This window comes from Eleutherodactylus coqui, chromosome 12 (assembly GCF_035609145.1).
Source record: "Eleutherodactylus coqui strain aEleCoq1 chromosome 12, aEleCoq1.hap1, whole genome shotgun sequence".
NCBI classification, from domain to species: domain Eukaryota; kingdom Metazoa; phylum Chordata; class Amphibia; order Anura; family Eleutherodactylidae; genus Eleutherodactylus; species Eleutherodactylus coqui.
Window position 1 is genome coordinate 114,423,020 of NC_089848.1, and position 10,301 is coordinate 114,433,320.

Consider the following 10,301-nt stretch of genomic DNA (forward strand, 5'->3'; position numbering starts at 1 on the left):
CTGCTCCCTATGTACAGGAATATAACTACTATAATACTGCCCTCTATGTACAAGAATATAACTACTATAATACTGCCCCCTATGTACAAGAATATAACTACTATAATAATGCTCCTCTGTGTACAAGAATGTTACTGCTATCAACTCGCTGTCAACCCTGGTAGTCGGTGCTTAGTCTGTGAGTGTCATTCTTTTCTCCAGTCAGTATATATGCACTTCCATAGAGAACAGCATGCGAACTTTGAACGGGAAGCTGGTTAGGTACAAGAACACCCCGGACTCCACGTTCCCTGTTCTGGGAGCACCATAACTTACTTTATGGTGCTTACTGGATGTGACAGGTTCCCTTTAGTATGAGGTCATTGAGAAGAACTGAGATGTGAATAGGAGGGAAGCGGACAGACCTGTTCTCCCTGCTGGGTATACAGGCACAGCAGAGGATCTGCTCAAGTAAACATCACATATTATATTGTATGTAATGCTGGGGATTTATGGGATAATGAAGCCGAGTCAGCTGACGGGATCTGCAGCTCACCGCCTCTCAACCTCATGAAGAGCAGTCAGCCTGCAGCAGATCCCCCATAACATTGCATCATCCAAGATCTTCAGTGTCTCACCCACAGTGCCCCCATAGAAGTGTGTTATTAGACAGCTCCCCCCATAACAGTGTGTTATCAGACAGCTCCCCCCATAACAGTGTGTTATCAGACAGCTCCCCCCATAACAGTGTGTTATCAGACAGCTCCCCCCATAAGTGTGTTATCAGACAGCTCCCCCCATAACAGTGTGTTATCAGACAGCTCCCCCCATAACAGTGTGTTATCAGACAGCTCCCCCCATAACAGTGTGTTATCAGACAGCTCCCCCCATAACAGTGTGTTATCAGACAGCTCCCCCCATAACAGTGTGTTATCAGACAGCTCCCCCCATAACAGTGTGTTATCAGACAGCTCCCTCCATAACAGTGTGTTATCAGACAGCTCCCCCCATAACAGTGTGTTATCAGACAGCTCCCCCCATAACAGTGTGTTATCAGACAGCTCCCCCCATAACAGTGTGTTATCAGACAGCTCCTCCCATAACAGTGTGTTATCAGACAGCTCCTCCCATAACAGTGTGTTATCAGACAGCTCCCCCCATAACAGTGTGTTGTCAGACAGCTCCCCCCATAACAGTGTGTTATCAGACAGCTCACCCCATAACAGTGTGTTATCAGACAGCTCCCCCCATAACAGTGTATTATCAGACAGCTCCTCCCATAACAGTGTGTTATCAGACAGCTCCCCCCCATAACAGTGTATTATCAGACAGCTCCCCCCCATAACAGTGTATTATCAGACAGCTCCTCCCATAACAGTGTGTTATCAGACAGCATCCCCCATAACAGTGTGTTATCAGACAGCTCCCCCCCATAACAGTGTGTTATCAGACAGCTCCCCCCATAACAGAGTGTTATCAGACAGCTCCCCCCATAACAGTGTGTTATCAGACAGCTCCCCCCATAACAGTGTGCTATCAGACAGCTCCCCCCATAACAGTGTGTGATCAGACAGCTCCCCCCATAACAGTGTGTTATCAGACAGCTCCCCCCCATAACAGTGTATTATCAGACAGCTCCCCCCATAACAGTGTGTTATCAGACAGCTCCCCCCATAAGTGTGTTATCAGACAGCTCCCCCCATAACAGTGTGTTATCAGACAGCTCCCCCCATAACAGTGTGTTATCAGACAGCTCCCCCCATAACAGTGTGTTATCAGACAGCTCCCCCCATAACAGTGTGTTATCAGACAGCTCCCCCCATAACAGTGTGTTATCAGACAGCTCCTCCCATAACAGTGTGTTATCAGACAGCTCCCCCCATAACAGTGTGTTGTCAGACAGCTCCCCCCATAACAGTGTGTTATCAGACAGCTCACCCCATAACAGTGTGTTATCAGACAGCTCCCCCCATAACAGTGTATTATCAGACAGCTCCTCCCATAACAGTGTGTTATCAGACAGCTCCCCCCCATAACAGTGTATTATCAGACAGCTCCCCCCCATAACAGTGTATTATCAGACAGCTCCTCCCATAACAGTGTGTTATCAGACAGCATCCCCCATAACAGTGTGTTATCAGACAGCTCCCCCCCATAACAGTGTGTTATCAGACAGCTCCCCCCATAACAGAGTGTTATCAGACAGCTCCCCCCATAACAGTGTGTTATCAGACAGCTCCCCCCATAACAGTGTGTTATCAGACAGCTCCCCCCATAACAGTGTGTGATCAGACAGCTCCCCCCATAACAGTGTGTTATCAGACAGCTCCCCCCCATAACAGTGTATTATCAGACAGCTCCCCCCATAACAGTGTGTTATCAGACAGCTCCCCCCATAACAGTGTATTATCAGACAGCTCCCCCCATAACAGTGTGTTATCAGACAGCTCCTCCCATAACAGTGTTATCAGACAGCTCCTCCCATAACAGTGTGTTATCAGACAGACCCCCCCATAACAGTGTATTATCAGACAGCTCCCCCCATAACAGTGTATTATCAGACAGCTCCACCCATAACAGTGTGTTATCAGACAGCTCCTCCCATAACAGTGTGTTATCAGACAGACCCCCCCATAACAGTGTATTATCAGACAGCTCCCCCCATAACAGTGTGTTATCAGACAGCTCCCCCCATAACAGTGTGTTATCAGACAGCTCCTCCCATAACAGTGTGTTATCAGACAGCTCCCTCCATAACAGTGTGTTATCAGACAGCTCCCTCCATAACAGTGTGTTATCAGACAGCTCCCTCCATAACAGTGTGTTATCAGACAGACCCCCCCATAACAGTGTGTTATCAGACAGCTCCCCCCATAACAGTGTGTTATCAGACAGACCCCCCCATAACAGTGTTCTCAGACAGACCCCCCCATAACAGTGTGTTATCAGACAGCTCCCTCCATAACAGTGTGTTATCAGACAGACCCCCCCATAACAGTGTATTATCAGACAGCTCCCCCCATAACAGTGTGTTATCAGACAGCTCCCCCCATAACAGTGTATTATCAGACAGCTCCTCCCATAAGTGTGTTATCAGACAGCTCCTCCCATAACAGTGTGTTATCAGACAGACCCCCCCATAACAGTGTATTATCAGACAGCTCCCCCCATAACAGTGTGTTATCAGACTGCTCCCCCCATAACAGTGTGTTATCAGACAGCTCCTCCCATAACAGTGTGTTATCAGACAGCTCCTCCCATAACAGTGTGTTATCAGACAGCTCCCCCCATAACAGTGTATTATCAGACAGCTCCCCCCATAACAGTGTGTTATCAGACAGCTCCTCCCATAACAGTGTGTTATCAGACAGCACCCCCCATAACAGTGTGTTATCAGACAGCTCCCCCCATAACAGTGTGTTATCAGACAGACCCCCCCATAACAGTGTTCTCAGACAGCTCCCCCATAACAGTGTGTTATCAGACAGCTCCCTCCATAACAGTGTTATTAGACAGCTCCTCCTATAATAGTGTGTTATCAGACAGCTCCTCCCATAACAGTGTGTTATCAGACAGCTCTTCCCATAAGTGTGTTATCAGACAGCCCCCCCCCCCATAACAATGTGTTATCAGACAGCTCCCCCCCATAGCAGTGTGTTATCAGACAGCGCCCCAATAACAGTGTGTTATCAGACAGACCCCCCATAACAGTGTGTTATCAGACAGCTCCCCCCATAGCAGTGTGTTATTAGACAGCTCCTCCTATAATAGTGTGTTATCAGACAGCGCCCCACTAACAGTGTATTATCAGACAGCTCCCCCCCATAACAGTGTGTTATCAGACAGCTCCCCCCATAACAGTGTGTTATCAGACAGCTCCCCACCATAACAGTGTGTTATCAGACAGCTCCCCCCATAACAGTGTGTTATCAGACAGCTCCCCCCATAACAGTGTGTTATCAGACAGCTCCCCCCATAACAGTGTGTTATCAGACAGCTCCCCCCATAACAGTGTGTTATCAGACAGCTCCCCCCCATAACAGTGTGTTATCAGACAGCTCCCCCCCATAACAGCGTGTTATCAGACAGCTCCCCCCATAACAGTGTGTTATCAGACAGCTCCCCCCATAACAGTGTATTATCAGACAGCTCCCCCTATAACAGTGTGTTATCAGACAGCTCCCCCCCATAACAGTGTGTTATCAGACAGCTCCCCCCATAACAGTGTGTTATCAGACAGCTCCCCCCATAACAGTGTGTTATCAGACAGCTCCCCCCATAACAGTGTGTTATCAGACAGCCCCCCATAACAGTGAGTTATCAGACAGCTCCCCCCATAACAGTGTGTTATCAGACAGCTCCCCCCATAACAGTGTGTTATCAGACAGCTCCCCCCATAACAGTGTTCTCAGACAGCTCCCCCCATAACAGTGTGTTATCAGACAGCTCCCCCTATAATAGTGTGTTATCAGACAGCTCCCCCATAACAGAGTGTTATCAGACAGCTCCCCCCATAACAGTGTTCTCAGACAGCTCCCCCCATAACAGTGTGTTATCAGACAGCTCCCCCCATAACAGTGTGTTATCAGACAGCTCCCCCCATAACAGTGTATTATCAGACAGCTCCTCCCATAAGTGTGTTATCAGACAGCTCCTCCCATAAGTGTGTTATCAGACAGCTCCTCCCATAACAGTGTGTTATCAGACAGACCCCCCCATAACAGTGTATTATCAGACAGCTCCCCCCATAACAGTGTGTTATCAGACAGCTCCTCCCATAACAGTGTGTTATCAGACAGCTCCTCCCATAACAGTGTGTTATCAGACAGCTCCTCCCATAACAGTGTGTTATCAGACAGCTCCCCCCATAACAGTGTGTTATCAGACAGCTCCTCCCATAACAGTGTGTTATCAGACAGCACCACCCATAACAGTGTGTTATCAGACAGCTCCCCCCATAACAGTGTGTTATCAGACAGACCCCCCCATAACAGTGTTCTCAGACAGACCCCCCCATAACAGTGTTCTCAGACAGCTCCCCCATAACAGTGTGTTATCAGACAGCTCCCTCCATAACAGTGTTATTAGACAGCTCCTCCTATAATAGTGTGTTATCAGACAGCTCCTCCCATAACAGTGTGTTATCAGACAGCTCCTCCCATAAGTGTGTTATCAGACAGCCCCCCCCCCCATAACAATGTGTTATCAGACAGCTCCCCCCCATAGCAGTGTGTTATCAGACAGCGCCCCAATAACAGTGTGTTATCAGACAGACCCCCCATAACAGTGTGTTATCAGACAGCTCCCCCCATAGCAGTGTGTTATTAGACAGCTCCTCCTATAATAGTGTGTTATCAGACAGCGCCCCAATAACAGTGTATTATCAGACAGCTCCCCCCCATAACAGTGTGTTATCAGACAGCTCCCCCCATAACAGTGTGTTATCAGACAGCTCCCCCCATAACAGTGTGTTATCAGACAGCTCCCCCCATAACAGTGTGTTATCAGACAGCTCCCCCCCATAACAGTGTGTTATCAGACAGCTCCCCCCCATAACAGTGTGTTATCAGACAGCTCCCCCCATAACAGTGTATTATCAGACAGCTCCCCCTATAACAGTGTGTTATCAGACAGCTCCCCCCCATAACAGTGTGTTATCAGACAGACCCCCCCATAACAGTGTATTATCAGACAGCTCCCCCCATAACAGTGTGTTATCAGACAGCTCCCCCCATAACAGTGTGTTATCAGACAGCTCCTCCCATAACAGTGTGTTATCAGACAGCTCCCTCCATAACAGTGTGTTATCAGACAGCTCCCTCCATAACAGTGTGTTATCAGACAGACCCCCCCATAACAGTGTGTTATCAGACAGCTCCCCCCATAACAGTGTGTTATCAGACAGCTCCCCCCCATAACAGTGTGTTATCAGACAGCTCCCCCCATAACAGTGTGTTATCAGACAGCTCCCCCCATAAGTGTGTTATCAGACAGCTCCCCCCATAACAGTGTGTTATCAGACAGCTCCCCCCATAACAGTGTGTTATCAGACAGCTCCCCCCATAACAGTGTGTTATCAGACAGCCCCCCATAACAGTGTGTTATCAGACAGCTCCCCCCCATAACAGTGTGTTATCAGACAGCTCCCCCCATAACAGTGTGTTATCAGACAGCTCCCCCCATAACAGTGTGTTATCAGACAGCTCCCCCCATAACAGTGTGTTATCAGACAGCTCCCCCCATAACAGTGTGTTATCAGACAGCTCCCCCCATAACAGTGTGTTATCAGACAGCTCCTCCCATAACAGTGTGTTATCAGACAGCTCCTCCCATAACAGTGTGTTATCAGACAGACCCCCCCATAACAGTGTTCTCAGACAGACCCCCCCATAACAGTGTGTTATCAGACAGCTCCCCCCATAACAGTGTGTTATCAGACAGCTCCCCCCCATAACAGTGTGTTATCAGACAGCTCCCCCCATAACAGTGTGTTATCAGACAGCTCCCCCCATAACAGTGTGTTATCAGACAGCTCCCCCCATAACAGTGTTCTCAGACAGCTCCCCCCATAACAGTGTGTTATCAGACAGCTCCCCCTATAATAGTGTGTTATCAGACAGCTCCCCCATAACAGAGTGTTATCAGACAGCTCCCCCCATAACAGTGAGTTATCAGACAGCTCCCCCCATAACAGTGTGTTATTAGACAGCTCCCCCCATAACAGTGTGTTATCAGACAGCTCCCCCCATAACAGTGTGTTATCAGACAGCCCCCCCCATAACAGTGTATTATCAGACAGCTCCCCCCATAACAGTGTGTTATCAGACAGCTCCCCCCATAACAGTGTGTTATCAGACAGACCCCCCCATAACAGTGTATTATCAGACAGCTCCCCCCATAACAGTGTGTTATCAGACAGCTCCCCCCATAACAGTGTGTTATTAGACAGCTCCCCCCATAACAGTGTGTTATCAGACAGCTCCCCCCATAACAGTGTGTTATCAGACAGCCCCCCCCCCCCATAACAGTGTGTTATCAGACAGCCCCCCCATAACAGTGTGTTATCAGACACTCCATCATTGCAATGGCTGCTGTAATGCACTAATACTATCAAAGTTCGATTAGCGCAGAATTAGAAACGCAGCGCTAAAACACTTGTCTGAGACGCCCCGTTGGAATCAATGGAGGCTCACTACAGATTTATTAGAGGGCGTTCGAAACACCCGCTAAAACACTGTAAAAACGCCTGTGTGAGAGTGGCTTTAGGACGGCTTCACACGGGCGATAAAAATTGTGTGACATTTTTGCATTGCGAGACGCACAAATATGAGCTCCAATCTTTGGGGTCATACACATGAGCGAGGTTTTCCCACATGGCACCGCCATGCAGGCAACAAATCACAGCGTGTTCTATCTTGTGCGTGCTCTCGCAGGGCAGCCCCATTCCTTTCAATGGAACCAGCGGCAGCATCGCACTATGTGCAAAGCGCACGCGCTGAGAGGTCTATCGGGCTTTTCGGGGGGGGGCCCTAGCTGTATAAAAAAAATACATCACCTAACAGCCGCTGTCCGCACGTCTTCTCTACAGGTCTCCGGCAGGCAACTCTTCCTGGTCAAGGTTTTGCAAAAAAACCCGCCTCCCGGAAGCACTGCCTCTGACAGCATCTTGAGCGCTGTGGCACAGCCAAGAAGAGTCACCTGAAGACAAGTGTCGGGGACCCGCGGAGAAGACACAGCAGAGAGCGGACAGCGGCTGTTAGGTGATGTATTTGTAGCACTGTTGCATCGCCAGAAAATTGCACGAGGGAAACCGGACTTGGACCAAGACTAGAATTTATTCCCTATCCTCACCGAGCGCCCTCCACAGGTCCCCCGTAACCGAGCGCCCTCCACAGGTCCCCCGTAACCGAGCGCCCTCCACAGGTCCCCCGTAACCGAGCGCCCTCCACAGGTCCCCCGTAACCGAGCGCCCTCCACAGGTCCCCAGTGACCGAGCGCCCTCCACAGGTCCCCAGTGACCGAGCGCCCTCCACAGGTCCCCAGTGACCGAGCGCCCTCCACAGGTCCCCAGTGACCGAGCGCCCTCCACAGGTCCCCCGTGACCGAGCGCCCTCCACTGGTCCCCCGTGACCGAGCGCCCTCCACTGGTCCCCCGTGACCGAGCGCCCTCCACTGGTCCCCCGTGACCGAGCGCCCTCCACTGGTCCCCCGTGACCGAGCGCCCTCCACTGGTCCCCCGTGACCGAGCGCCCTCCACTGGTCCCCCGTGACCGAGCGCCCTCCACTGGTCCCCCGTGACCGAGCGCCCTCCACTGGTCCCCCGTGACCGAGCGCCCTCCACTGGTCCCCCGTGACCGAGCGCCCTCCACAGGTCCCCCGTGACCGAGCGCCCTCCACTGGTCCCCCGTGACCGAGCGCCCTCCACTGGTCCCCCGTGACCGAGCGCCCTCCACAGGTCCCCCGTGACCGAGCGCCCTCCACAGGTCCCCCGTGACCGAGCGCCCTCCACAGGTCCCCCGTGACCGAGCGCCCTCCACAGGTCCCCCGTGACCGAGCGCCCTCCACAGGTCCCCCGTGACCGAGCGCCCTCCACAGGTCCCCCGTGACCGAGCGCCCTCCACAGGTCCCCCGTGACCGAGCGCCCTCCACAGGTCCCCCGTGACCGAGCGCCCTCCACAGGTCCCCCGTGACCGAGCGCCCTCCACAGGTCCCCCGTGACCGAACGCCATCCACAGGTCCCCCCGTGACCGAGCGCCTTCCACAGGTCCCCAGTGACCGAGCGCCATCCACAGGTCCCCAGTGACCGAGCGCCATCCACAGGTCCCCCGTGACCGAGCGCCATCCACAGGTCCCCCGTGACCGAGCGCCATCCACAGGTCCCCCGTGACCGAGCGCCATCCACAGGTCCCCAGTGACCGAGCGCCATCCACAGGTCCCCAGTGACCGAGCGCCATCCACAGGTCCCCAGTGACCGAGCGCCATCCACAGGTCCCCAGTGACCGAGCGCCATCCACAGGTCCCCCGTGACCGAGCGCCATCCACAGGTCCCCCGTGACCGAGCGCCATCCACAGGTCCCCCGTGACCGAGCGCCATCCACAGGTCCCCCGTGACCGAGCGCCATCCACAGGTCCCCAGTGACCGAGCGCCATCCACAGGTCCCCAGTGACCGAGCGCCATCCACAGGTCCCCCGTGACCGAGCGCCATCCACAGGTCCCCCGTGACCGAGCGCCATCCACAGGTCCCCCGTGACCGAGCGCCATCCACAGGTCCCCCGTGACCGAGCGCCCTCCACAGGTCCCCAGTGACCGAGCGCCATCCACAGGTCCCCCGTGACCGAGCGCCATCCACAGGTCCCCAGTGACCGAGCGCCATCCACAGGTCCCCAGTGACCGAGCGCCATCCACAGGTCCCCAGTGACCGAGCGCCATCCACAGGTCCCCCGTGACCGAGCGCCATCCACAGGTCCCCCGTGACCGAGCGCCATCCACAGGTCCCCCGTGACCGAGCGCTCTCCACAGGTCCCCCGTGACCGAGCGCCACCCACAGGTCCCCCGCGACCGAGCGCCATCCACAGGTCCCCCGCGACCGAGCGCCATCCACAGGTCCCCCGTGACCGAGCGCCCTCCACAGGTCCCCAGTGACCGAGCGCCATCCACAGGTCCCCCGTGACCGAGCGCCATCCACAGGTCCCCAGTGACCGAGCGCCATCCACAGGTCCCCAGTGACCGAGCGCCATCCACAGGTCCCCCGTGACCGAGCGCCATCCACAGGTCCCCCGTGACCGAGCGCCACCCACAGGTCCCCCGCGACCGAGCGCCATCCACAAAAAAAAAGTTCCATCGCCCGCGAACTGCACAGGTTACTATGGAAACTGCATTAAAAAAAACAACCAGGAAGGGCAGAGCGGTGAAAAATGTGCACTTTTCACAAACATGAAAGTCACATGGAATAAAAAAGGTCAATTTTTCACTGCGTCGGCCGTGTGAACACAGCCGGCGTCATCCACAGATCCCCACTGTGTCCCAGATGTCAGCACAGGAGATACACAGACCAGGTCAGCAGGATGTATCGCACAATGAAGGATTAGATACACCGGCATGGCGCCGCGCTCCCCCGCTTCTATCCCGGTGATATCTGCGGCTCCCGCAGCTCTCCGCTCGTCTAGTTGGAAGAATCGATCCACTCGGCTATCTACTATTCTCTCTTGTTGTTGCCTGTCTCCATGGTATCCTAGTGCGACACTCGATTTAGTTAGACTTACAATTCCGTCACGTGGTTTCTGCGGCTTACTCTGATTGGATTCTTGTGCTGCTCGCAAGG